The sequence below is a fragment of the Neophocaena asiaeorientalis genome, unplaced genomic scaffold (genome assembly GCF_003031525.2).
Source record: "Neophocaena asiaeorientalis asiaeorientalis breed wild unplaced genomic scaffold, Neophocaena_asiaeorientalis_V1.1 scaffold177, whole genome shotgun sequence".
Classification (NCBI taxonomy): domain Eukaryota; kingdom Metazoa; phylum Chordata; class Mammalia; order Artiodactyla; family Phocoenidae; genus Neophocaena; species Neophocaena asiaeorientalis.
In genome coordinates, this window is record NW_020172779.1 from 16652038 (window position 1) to 16665470 (window position 13433).

Consider the following 13433-nt stretch of genomic DNA (forward strand, 5'->3'; position numbering starts at 1 on the left):
ATCTGACTCTGCACTATTTATTGAAAACACCATCTTTTCACCCATTACAATGATGTCCCCTGGTCATAAATCGGATCATCTATATTTGTGGATTTGTGCCTAGGCTTTCTGTTCCATTGGTCTATTTATCTATCCTATTTATGCCAACCAACTTTACAGCCATAACTATAGCTTTATAACAGGTCTTAATATCTGTTGGTGAAATATTTTCAGTTTTGTTGTTGTTCGTTTACCTTGGATAGTCTTGTCCTTTGCATTTCTGTCAGTTGGTTGATTTCTCAACATCCTGCTGGGTGGGATTTTGATAACTGTGAAGTTAGATAACAAGCCAAACATTTATATCTTTTCAAATTTCTCTCAATATTATGATTTTCTTTCAAAACTTTATTTTTCGGTATTTGATATTTTACGCTAGGGTAAATTGCATCATTTTAACAACTTCTATTTCTTTGTTTCTGACATAAATACAGTTGGTCTCTGTATACTGACTTTGTATGCAGCGACCTTGCTAAACTATTCTGTTCATAAATTCCTTTGAATTTTCTATGCACAATAGCAGTTGTCTATAAATAGTGTTATTTCCTCCTTTCAAAACCTATGCTGTTATTTCAGGCCTCATTTCACTGGCTAGGATCTCAAATATAATGTTAAACAATAGTGGTTATTATTGCTATTAGACTTCAATGAACCAAACTTTTGGCTTTGTTGACTTTCTCTGTTGTATGCTATTTATTTCATTGACCTTACACCTTTTACTTTTCATTCTTCTTCTTTTTCTAGCTTCCTGAAAATAGTTTAGGTCATTGATTTTCAACCTTTTTTCTTTTCTAATATACACACTTAAGGCTATAAATTTCCCTACAAACACTGCTTTAGCTGAAACAAGTTTTGGTAGCTTTGTTACTGTTCACTTCAACATATTAAAAAAAATTTTTTTGACCCAGATACTGTTTTCAAATGTATTACTTAATTTCCAACCCCAAGTTGGGGTTTCTTTAGCCATCTTTTTGTTACTGGTTTCTAGCTTAATTCCCATGTTAGGGAATACAGAATGAAGGCTTTTGATCTTTCACAATTTGTAGAGGTTTGTGTTAAGACTCAGCAAAGGGTCAACTTTGGTAGATGGTTCAACGTTTACTTGAAGAAACTGAATTATGCCTTTTTGATCAAGTGTTCAGCATACATAAATTAGTTGAAGTTTAGTAATGGTATTGTTCAGATCTTCTGTGTCCCGATTTTTTTTCTTTTTTCTTTTGGTCTGATTATTCTATCAGCTATTGCAGAAGCTGTGTAAAAGTTACTAACTATAATTCAGGATTTACTTATTTCCCCTCTCCTATCACTTTTGCTCTATATATTTTACATTTGTCCTAGGAACAAACACATTTAGGATTGTGTGGTTTGGGTGCATTAATTCCTTTACCACTTTAAAATGTCCTTTTTATCTCTAGAGATGCTTCTTGCCTTAAATCTCTGTGTGGGATAAAACTATAGTTACACTGTTTCCATTTGGTTGTTTTATGTGATCTTAGAGTTTTGTCTCTTGTAAGAAGTGTGTAGTGGGATATTGATTCAGCTGATAATTTTTCAACTTTAATTCAAGTAATGAATCACTTTACGCATTTGGGTTTATATTCTGCAACTTAAAAATCTGACCTACCTGTTTTATGTTCCCTTTTCCATTCTTGCCTTCTTATATTTTATCCTCTATTAAAGTGTTAGATACACATTCTATTGTACTTTTAGTGCTCAAGATTATAACATGCCTCCTTGACTTTACAGTCTAATAACAGTATTAATTTTATCACTTACCAATTGCTAGAACCTGAGAGAACTAACTCCATTTACTCTCCCTGTGTCTTTTGTTATTATATGATGTATTTTAATTCTACAGATATTTTAAATCCCACAGTTTTAGTTATATTTACATTTACACATCTACCATTTCCATTGCTTTTCATTTATTCCCTCACTTCTAGATTTTATCTGGGGTCATTTTGCATCCGCCTGAAGAATATCCTTTAACATTTCTTCCAGTGTATGCCTACTGGTGACAAATTCTTATTTTTCCTGGAAAGTCTTTATTTTGCCATATTTGCAGTGTATCTTGCCCTTGCCTCTTCTTTCTTATCTGGAATGTGAGCACTGCAGCTGCCATCTCTTCAAGAGGACGGAAGCCACGCACTAAAGATGGTGGGTCATAAGGAAAGAACAGAAAAAGCCTGGAGCCCCACTGATCTTGTGGAGCTACTGTATTGGACACCTGGACAGCCAACATGTGAAAGAAAAGTAAACCCTAACAGTTTAAGCACCATTCTTACTTTGGTTCTGTTACAAGACAAATATCATTCCTGATACAATGTCTTTGATCAATTCTGGAAGCTTCTTAGCCACTTATCTCTTCCAATGTAGCTGTTAAGATATCTGTAATTTAAATAATCCAGCATTTGTGGCACGAGTTACTCATGTAAAGTTGTCACGTAGGTCCTGCTAGTATTCTGACCAAGAAAGTACAGTCCAGGATGATCAGCTCACACTCTAATTAGAGAAACCATAATCCAGAGGCAACTTCCTTAGGTACTGTTGTCTGTCTCTTGACCAACATATAATGCTTTGCTAATTTACATGGTAAAGGTCAGAAATTTTTATTGGTGAAATTAGTGGCCTGTTAACTAGAATGATGAACTGCAAAAATTGGCTCCTGATGGTTAAAGGTTTTCAAGATTATGCGGATTGGCTAAAAGTAGAGTTGCACGCCCACCCTGCAAGAAAAGGACAAAGAATCCAGCTTGGTCTGTAGCCCTTACCATTTGGGAAGATGTCCTAATATAATCCCCTGAAAGGTCCTCAGTGTCCGGCCATGAACACAGGTTTTGTTAAGGGTAACAGAATTCTGCTTCTTGAAGGGAACTTTCAGGCAAGGTGGTTAGAGCATCTCAAAGGGCAGAGGACTTCCTTAAGCCTGCAGAACAGGCAGTAAGATTTTTTTTTTTGCCTTACTTAATATCTGTATTGGTGACAGAAGTTGGTGAGAAACTGCCTTCATTATAACCTGGCTGTTAGGGGGCGATCTGGGGGCAGGAGTGTGTTTGGGGTGGGTGGGCATTCAGTGGGTACTATTATCTACCAAGGGTTGTACACGAATACATTGCCTTAGGTCAGTTCACAACTGCTCACCCCCAGTTCTATTATATCCTCCTGCTTAAAACTCCTAAAATATATATGTACACTGGATCTTACTTGTGTGAATCTTTCATTTTTTTCCATCTCTTTTATGCTGTATTCTAGCTTATTCCTGTCGTTTCAAAAATTATCAAGTGTCTGAAATAGTAAATTTCTTCCCAGTGACACTAGAAGAGAGGCCCCAAGAGGGCAGAAATTTGTTTCATTCATTGCTTTACCACCAGAACCTTACTGTGCCCTGCACATTAAGGAGGTGGTCACAATAATTTTTAAGCTAAGCCTGGATACTGTGAGAGCAAGACTGTAACTGACATTTCAGCTCTTTGTCATGGAAATCTTCCTTTCCCTCCACCTAGTGTTAGGTTCAGAAGCTGCTTTGCAGCCCCCAGGCTGCTGTGCAGGGCTCTGCGCCCCCCTTCCTGAGGCTGCAGTGCCTTCTAGGGTCTTGGCTTCCGGCAGAGGTCTCAGTCCCACCTTCCCTGAATTGTCAGGTCATGTCTCACTGTTAAAAGTCCCAGAGTTCACTGGTGAGGCTCTTAGCCAAGATGATAACCCTGCAGGTCAGAGCGGCTTTCAGTGCCTCCGTTTACTACTTTGGCTTTGTTTTCTCTTCACTTCTGGCAGTTGGTATTTCCTTTCTTTTCTTTTGCAGTCAGCTGCGTGTATATGTTATGTTTTATTTGGCATCTTTCTGAGTTTGGAGCTATGGGATGGTGGTGGTAGCAAGGTTTATGTTAATTCAGTCTGCCATGCCACCAAGATTCCTGGAAACAAACTATGTGAGAAGGTAAAACAATAAACCACCATTTTAAGCCACTGATTTGCAGTTTTCTATTACACAGCAGTAAAATTCAATCACTAATTGATGCACTTTGAAAAGCAGAACAAATGAAGAAAACACAAACTGAGAGTTGGAAGAAAATGTTTATTTCATAAAAAGGTATGAAGGTAGAAAACCAGTAAGAACAGGGAAAGGAGAACTTACAAGTGGGGGATTTTGAGTCAACTGGGAAGTGATTTGGACAAAACTTTCACAGGCAACAGAGCTTCATATACCATAACCACTACACTGAAAGGCATCTAATAACCAGCCAATTTTATCTGTATCAGTAGTAATAAGAATAATTCTCTCTACACTTCCACCTTTTCTAAGGAAAATGTAATCAGTGAAGACCTAGTTGGCTTTAATGTTTTCAGTGTGTGTCTTGAGTTATCAAAAATTAACTGTAGGAGAGTAGGATGAAGTAGAGACCTGCATTTTTGTGTTGAGAAAATATTAACCTTTAATTGTGCAACTTAATTCTTGGGTATGCCTTTGCTGTTTTTGTTTATTCCTCCCTACAACATTAGCATGATGGAAGTATAATTACTTGGTCACCACTTAACATTTCAGTTCTGTTTTTCAACATGTAACCAAGGGTACAATTAATTTAAACACTTTTAACAGTAAACAATTGTGTACATGGTAAAATAAGTTGGCTTTTTTCAAACTTAAAGGGTATATATAGTATCAACTGAAACTAACTCCACTCAAGAAATAATTGAGTGTCTTCTATTAAGCAGGCATAGTGCTGGTACTGAATGAATATTACCTCCTATTAATCATTCTAAGAACTTTAGAAAAGACTTGTGAAACCAGAGCACTACCAGAGGACTAACTGTAACCCTTCACACCCTATGGTCTGTTTTTCTTGCTATTACAAGTAACATGAAGTACTCCCACTTTGTAGAGCCAGAGAGATAAAAATCATTGATCACTGTCATATGGCTAGAAAGTAGCAGATGCTATAACATGAACCCAAGGCCTTGATTCCAAGATCAACTCTTTTATACTGCCATTATGATGCCTTTATACAATTCCTCAGTGGACAGTTTTCTCCACCTGGCAGTCATTCTCTTACTTTAATTTTTTATAAGGAAAACACTGTGAAGAAGCAAAGTAAAAAACTGATTTAATCCTTGGCAGTACAGTGGCAATTAAATAGCTGTTAAAAAAACAGTGTTTTGATAACATGCCCAGGATTTCTGAGAACATTTCTACTGGACACCTTTGCTCCAAGCTTATCTTCCATTGAGAGAGGGAGGGGACCGTATTTAAAAACAAGAATAGGGACTTACCTGGTGGCCCAGTGGTTAAGAGTCTGCGCTCCCAATGGAGGGGGCCCGGGTTCGATCCCTGGTCCGGGAACTAGATCCTGCATGCCGCAATTAAAAAAAAAAAAAAAAATTAATAATAAAAATAAAAGAAAAACAAGAATAAAATTTCCTTCTTTCAACAAAATTTATCATGTCAGACACTGAATTTACGAAGATAAACTTGTTTCTGTCTTCAAGGGGCTCATAATTTAAGAGGAGAAATACACATGTAAATAAATTAGTGATAATTTTAGTACCAGTGATAGTGCTAACCTAGAAGATAATAAAAGACATATTTATGACACAAAGATAAGAACCCTCCCTCCCTTTTACCTGGAAGGTCCAAGATCCAGGTAATATTAAGACATTTGAACTGAGTTTTGAAGAGTGAGTTATTTCCTGAGGGCTTAGTATGTGCCAGATAGTGTGCCAGATAGTGTGCTAAGTGATTATCTGGATTATCTAATTAAATTATCACTGCAATTTAGGAGATAGGTAAATACAGATGAATCCAGGTGGTTTGACCTAGAACTCAATCTGCTAAATATTGCGAGCTACTGACATACGCAAACACACAATAAAACAGATCACTGGAGTCACAGAGATAAAGGGACTTATAAAACTGTAATGTTCTCATTTACATACAAGGCATATGAAGTGAGTATGCTTCAGGAATTAGCCAAAGGTCACATAATAAAGATAGAGATAATCTCTTATTCTCTCAAGGGCCTGTCCATTGTATGATCACGTTTCCCTGAAAATGTTATTCTCTTCCTGCTTTTCCCTTTAACTCCTTCAAACTCTCCATCACCGAAAGCCACCTCAAACCACATGCCAACTTACCAAAGGGCAAGGTCATTAAATGAGTGCAGCGCAAGGACACAGGGTTTGATAGCGTTAGCCTGTATTTAAAACAAAATATTTACTGTAAATGTCAGTGTTTTATAAGCAATGATCTGAAAAGATTGAGAAACAAGTAAAACAGGTTTGCCAGCTTTTATGAACACTGCTTCTTACATACTCAAACTATTACATATGAAAATAAATACAAGGCATGAATTCAAATCCCAGATATCCTGAAAACTTCAGAAAAGACTTGTACTCTGGTCTACCCAGAGCTCTACCTACAACTGTACAGAACACATTCCTGTATGGCATGGCTACATCAAGTTTTCTAAGCACTTGGATTAGTTTTCCTAATGTCAGCCCTCGGAGCCTTCTACCTGCCCTGTCTGAGCTGCCTGGGATCTGTTCAATCATTTTTTTAAACATAAGTAAACAGTACAAACTTTTCATTGTTTAGTTTGAAACAAAAACTTTAAATGCTTGTGTGGAAACAAAAAGCTGAAATAACTTCTTTAGGGTCATAATAAAACTCTATCATTCTTATTATATGTGCAGTTTTAAAAATATACTTTAAAGGTTCAAGGTGGACGACTATTAAGACTTCGGAAAAAAAAACAAAGACTGACTGGAATTCTAATGTAGATGACTCTGCTCATGGCTAGCGCCCATGAGCACAGTAAACCTGTTGTGGTTTAGGTTTAACATACAGATGGAGAGAATGGATATGCAACATTCTCGGTACTACTGCGTTTATTTCCCACCTTAAAGTGAAGACCCAATTATAAATTCTATTGATTCTACAATAATAACAATATGAAAATTGACAGGAGTCAAAGAATATCAGCAAACTTATTAATAAGAAAATGACAAAAGTGAGCATTTATTTGGTAGCACAGCATACACTGGTTCTGAAAGGTATGAAAATTAGAATCACACGCCTTTAAAAAATTATAGATGTTCCTTTCTAGATTGACTGTATATTTGAGGGTAGATCTCGCCCATGCATTTATTTCTTTAATCTCCACAAATGCCTGAGACCCACAGCCTGCATATATGAACCACTTATGGTACTCAGGACACTTGCTCTGAGGTCAGGGATCTCCATCACTTTAACTGCTCTGTGATTATAAGCAACTTAACTTTCCTGAGCCCCAGTTTCCTGAACTGTAAAGTATACTAATAACACTTACCCTAAACCTAAAGGGCTGCTGCAAGGGTTAGATGAGAACATTACAAAAGTAATAAGTACCTGTACCGTAACAGGTGTTCCATATACACGGTGGTATTTATGAATACTCAGACAGTAATAATGACAGATGTATTAAAATGAGTGACAAACTCAGGGGAACACCCAAGGTCTAAGGACTGTTAATGTGAAGATGAAGAACTGATAGAACAGACTTTCCTTTTTATATGAGTTTTATGATTTAAAAAAATTGATCAGAATCAATGTCTTAAAAGAAATCTTTGGGTAACTAAAAATAAAATTTGAAATGATGAGGGCTCCTTAATTGCAGTTCCAGGGTTCCTTAGTTGTGGCTCGCCAGCTTCCTAGTTTGGCACACGGGCTTCTTAGCTGCAGCATGCATGTGGGATCTAGTTCCCTGACCAGGGATCGAACCTGGGCCCCTGCATGGGGAGCACAGAGTCTTATCCACTGCACCACCAGGCAAGTCCCCAGCATAATGTATTTATAACACTGAGTGTGGAATGGGCCTTCCTAAGACAACAAAACCCAGAAGTTACCAAAAATTACATAATGATTTAAAATAAAGTTTTAAAAAACACATGACAGATAGGAGGAAGTATCTGCAACACATTTAATAACTTAGAAAGAAAAAAAATCTAAAATACATACAGTTCCTAAAAAACAATAAGAACAAATTAACAAACCAAAAGAAATATGGGCAAAGGACATGAACATACAATCAAAAAAATAAAAATGAAAGAAAGAAAACCAATGAAAATGTGAAGATATTAGCTTCACTCTTAGACAAGGGAATGAAAATAAAAACAGATACTTCTTTGCAACCATCAGATCAGCAAAAATGAACAAGAATGGTAATGCTTTGGGGCAAGGATGTGAGGAAACAGGCACTCTCTTACATGGCTAGCGAAAGTATAAACTGGCACAGACTCCTTGGAGAATAATTTTGCAGTATCTGTAAGTATTTTAAAAAGGTATATGTGTGTAAAAACACAACAAGAGCTTGGAAGGATCACCACTGTTAATAATTCAGAGTGTAAGAAAAAGGCAGGCCGTGGTATGTGAATGTGAAGAGAATATTTTTATATACTCTTCACGTTTACTCTAAATATTACAGAATGAATGACCACACATTTAGAAAGTTATCTGAAGGGACTTCCCTGGTTGTCCAGTGGGTAAGACTCTGCGTTCCCAATGCAGGGGGCCCGAGTTCGATCCCTGGTCAGGGAACTAGATCCCACATGCGGGCCGCAACTAAGAGTCTGCACGTCACAACTAAGAAGTCCGCACGCCACAACTAAGACCCGGTGTGGCCAAAATAAATAAATAATGAATTAATAAATAAATATTTTTTATAAAGGAGTTATTGTTAACTTAAAAAAAAAAAGTTATCTGAAAATTAAGGATTTGCCAGTACCCAGTTCCCAAACTCTATTTCTCATTCATATTCATACCTTTACTTGAAAATAACCCAGTATTCTGGTCAACATGGAATCTTTTTGTGCTACTGACTATATTACTACATAATTTTAAACAACAATTAATATAAACAGGATACCCAAAACAAAAATTTTCAGAGATAACCTATAGTATAAGGAAAATTTATGTCAAAATTGAGACAACTGTATACCTTTAGCGACATTTTATACTTTTTCAATCAAAGAAACCCTGCAAAAACCTTTATTTTCCCAGGGAATTTTAACTCCTATAAAACTTGCATGAAGAACAAGTAGCAAAGAAACTTTCTCAAACTACTTTTAAAAAACAAAACAAATAGCCCAAACCCTGTTTTTAAATATTTTTAGACAGTAGGACAAATACTAAACACAGAGCTTAACAGTCTTTAAAGAATCACGTTGAAATAAGCAAGGAAAAGGTCAGAACTTTTAAACCAGTTATAATTGTATCTGGTTAGTCCCAAGACAAGACAGTTAAGTGACTGAACAGGTTCTACTGCTAAGACGTTGATTCCCGGAACAGTTTTACTCAGCCTCACAGGAATAATGTGTATTAAATTATACAAACACCCTTGGGATGTGTTCTTTTCCATAATATTAAAGGAAGTTAAGGCTAATGTTAATGGTAGAACTGCTTTTTTAAAAAACTGAAATGAACAGAACTAAAAGGTAAACTCATGTGTATCAGATTCCCCATTTTAACTGACATTTTTCGATTACTGAAGCCAAAGGACACATTTGTTTGGAACCATAAAATCCTACTATTGGGAACTGATGAAATGAAAAAGATATAATGAAACAGGAAGAAGTTAAATAATTTATGCCAAATGCATAACAAATAATTATGAGGAGAGATATCAAATCTTCAAACTTTATAGAAAATAGTTGGAGTTTAATTTCGGAACATATTTAAATATTATTGAAAATTCCAACTTTATATTATGTGCTCTATCAATCAATTAAATAAAAAATGACAATTGGAAAATAAGGGGGGGAAATGGGGATATTTTAACATTTAACCAGATTCTGTAACATTTAAAACTGATAAGCACATGTTCATCAGAAAAAAATTTCTTTTACATTTCTAATAAATGTATGGTTTTTAAAGAAATCAAGGCATGTATTTTCTAAAGGGTGGGAGACAGCTCAGTATAACAGAATAATTTACTGTATTAACTAAAAGAAGATAAAGTGAAAAAAATTTTTTCACTTAACTATAACTCAACTTTCATGTGGAGCTTTTTCTAAGTGATAACAGGTGAGGCAAAGCTGATAGCCCAAATGATCAAAGACCCCATAATATAATCAGCAAAGTATGGAATATAAAGATATAGATACAGGGCTATTAAACAAAAGAAAAAAGCAATACATTAAAAAACACTATAAATTAGGAATTTAACCTACAGGCCATTTGGGAGCCTAAACCACATGATATGGTAAATATTTTTTCATATTGGAGAATATGAAAGAAAAATTTTATATTTTGTTCACTGAGGTTCAAAGGTAAACTGATGGGGAACTCTTACACATGCTTAATCTGAAAAAATATATTTCATAAAACTACCCTTAGATTATATGATGCTTCCATAATGCACTGCAATACTTCTCCTGAAGTATTATAAATCAGAAAATAACCTAAGCACTTGACAAGTTTTAAATGAACATGTGGAACTCACCGAAATATACATTTTACATCCAAGTACATAACAGAACAGCTCCCACTTAATAAAAAGAAAAATTTTAAACTTTAGTATATTGGACAAATAGAATACAATTAGAAAGACAGCACTCACCTATTCAAGAACAAGTCTCCCTGCCCTGACTTCACATTTTTTATTTAATTGTGAATTTTTCATAACACATAGACATCTTCCAGAGGAGAAGCAGCAAACATGAATTCTAATTCTGGATTTAGGCACAGGTAAGAGTTTATGGATACTTGCCAACCTGCTAGAAAGAATAATATGTACTTCTTGAGTCATTTTGATTTTGTGGTTGTTGTTTGCTTTGTGTTTTACCTGTACAGAATGTGGATGTGTCACCAAAAGAAGAAAAGTAGAGCTGATTTCATGGAGTTGAAAAACAAAGTTACAGAAAATTAATTTTAAGTAGAGTGTTTTTAATAAAAGCATGAAATATGAAAGTATAATTGAAATCAAACAATTCATACCTAGAACTAGTTATCAGGTATTAGCTTGTCTTTATTTACAAATGTATGGCAGAACTATACTCTGAAAAAAAAGGATGACAAACACATGTTTAAAATAATAATAATAGTAATAACAATAATAATAGCTACCGTTTTTCAGGAGCTTAGTATGTACCAGGAATTATTCTAACACTTTACTGGTATTAACTCATTTCTAATATTAATCCGTTTAATCTCATAACAATCCTATTAGGTAGGTACTCTTATAATCCCAATTTAGCAGACAGAAGAAACAGAGAGAGTAATAACTCCCCCCAAACACCATAGCTAGTAAGTGGCAGTACCAGGATATGAGTTCAAGAAGCTGGGCTTCAAAACTCTACCACTAAATTACAGTGATTTCAAAGATTCAAACCATTTCCATTAAATCAGAAAGTTGGTATCATCTTTATTGCTAAAATAAAAATGAGTTAGATCTACTTTAAACATAACAGCAATTATTTACTCAACACCTAAAGTATGCTACGTACTATTATTAGGCATTATAGCTGGTATTAACAACAGCTAGCATGTTAGCATTTATCAGGACTTAACGTGACAGGAACTGACAAACGAACCACTTTGCATTCATCACAGAGGTCGATCCTTACAACAATCCTGTGAAGTGGATACCATACCTATTTTGCAGATGAGAAAAACACCAAGGTGTGAAACAGCGCCATTCCCTCCTCCAAATCACATACCAAATTGACTGGCAGAGCCCAGATGGCTACACATGTCTAATATCAGAGCCCTTGCTTGTCAGAGCACACCGAAAGGGCTACAAATGTGATGTCACCGACCAAACAAGACATTCTTTTGCCCCAAACCCCAGAGTCTTATGTCATGTTAGAGATACAATGACACAACTGAAAAGATATGACAGTAGTTAAAATTTATAGTTATTACATTAAAAAAAAATCAAGCCTCTACTATTTTTGCCAAATCCTGTATCAATGTTAATGGCTGATATTCCAAGTCAGCTGAAGTAAACATCCACCTCCCAGCCGATCCACGTATTACAGCTGAGTGTAGGATGTTTACATGAACTGAAAACTTGGTTTAAAGCAGGACTTACAAAGATTGACATAAATGAGGCAAAAGTCAAATCAAAAAGTATTTTGAGACAAAGTTTAAACTCCAAGGGAAAAGGCGGAAGTGACATTCTTTTCACTGAAATAATTTATGGCAATGTAAGCAAACATCTTGTAAATGTTCCCAATCTAAATGTGGCTGATTTTACAGCCTCTCATCTTCCTATATCCCTCTCTTCAAAACAACTGAACTTGCATTTAGAGGAACCTGGCTGATGGCCTTGACGAGGCATCAATCACCCATTCTTCCTCAGGAAGGAGATTCCTGTTTTGGGTAAAAGACAAAGTTAACAATACACCTCTGAGGAGCTCAAAGCTTAGCTGTAGCCTTCCTTTTCCTCATTTCCTTTCCCCCTCCTCGAGCCTCTCCCCATCTCCTCCCTCAACTCATAATTCAGTGACGTTCGCCTCAGTAGCATCTCTCCCATACTCTGATCTCAGTACACCTTCTACTGGCCCAAGTGTTGCTAAATTGCCTCTCAGAAATCCCTCGTCTCTTTGCACTCCTCTGATTAAGAAAACATTACCACCCATACCTCTACGAAGCATATGTGGCCCGATCAGTGCTCCTGCACCAACGAAGAGGAAATCCTCAAATTTATAAGTAAAATTAAATATTAAGAACCATTGCCAGCAAATTCTAAAAATCTCTGGAATTTCAGAGGCATTCCAGGACCTTCAGGAACCTCCTGTCTCTACCTGGCCTCCCTTGTCCTCTTTGGGCTACTTCCCCTGAAGCACCAGTTCTCAAGATTAAACACACACATTTTTTTTTTTCCTCTACAAGTATAGTTTTCTTGTTTCAAGTATTCCACTGCAATACTATTTTTTCCTTCTGCTTTTCTTTGCAAATCAAATAGGTTTTGTGGGCTAGACAATTAATATGATGCTGTCTCTGGGAGAACAATGGGTCTCAGGTTTCCAACAAACCTTTTTCAAAACAAACTTTTGGATTACTACATGTTTTTAAGTTGGGGATTTTATGCGTATTTTTCTTCAGTCGCTAACTGGGCATAATACCGAACAGGGAAAAGAATGTAAGATGAGCTCCGTGCTTCTGGAAGCCTGGACCCAGGACAGCAGCATCAGCAGCTCTTGGGAATTTAGGAAAAACAATGCACATTCTCAAGCATCACCTCAGACCTACTGAATGATAAGCTCTGGCAAGGCCCAGCAATCTGTATTTTAATTAATAATCCCTCCAAGTAATTCTGATACATGCTAATATTTGAAAACCAGTGGATTAAAGATTAAATTGTTTCACCAAATATGCTGGAAAGCCAGAGCAAAGATAGCAGTGAACATAAAACTGTTAAAAAGTC

General features: G+C 36.0%; 1 long non-coding RNA gene across 3 annotated transcripts in view; it reads right to left on the minus strand.

The window, feature by feature from the left end:
- LOC112397116 (uncharacterized) overlaps window positions 1–13433 on the minus strand; it is a 78179-nt gene that overhangs the window by 32576 nt on the left and 32170 nt on the right. For 2 of the 3 annotated variants that reach the window (XR_003002732.1, XR_003002730.1), the window contains exons 2-3: window positions 6163–6221; window positions 5302–5378 (exon numbers count right to left, since the gene is read on the minus strand). This is a non-coding gene — a long non-coding RNA (uncharacterized LOC112397116). Of the gene's footprint in view, window positions 1–233; window positions 309–5301; window positions 5379–6162; window positions 6222–13433 lie in introns of those variants that run through there. The other variant, XR_003002731.1, reaches the window with a different exon arrangement.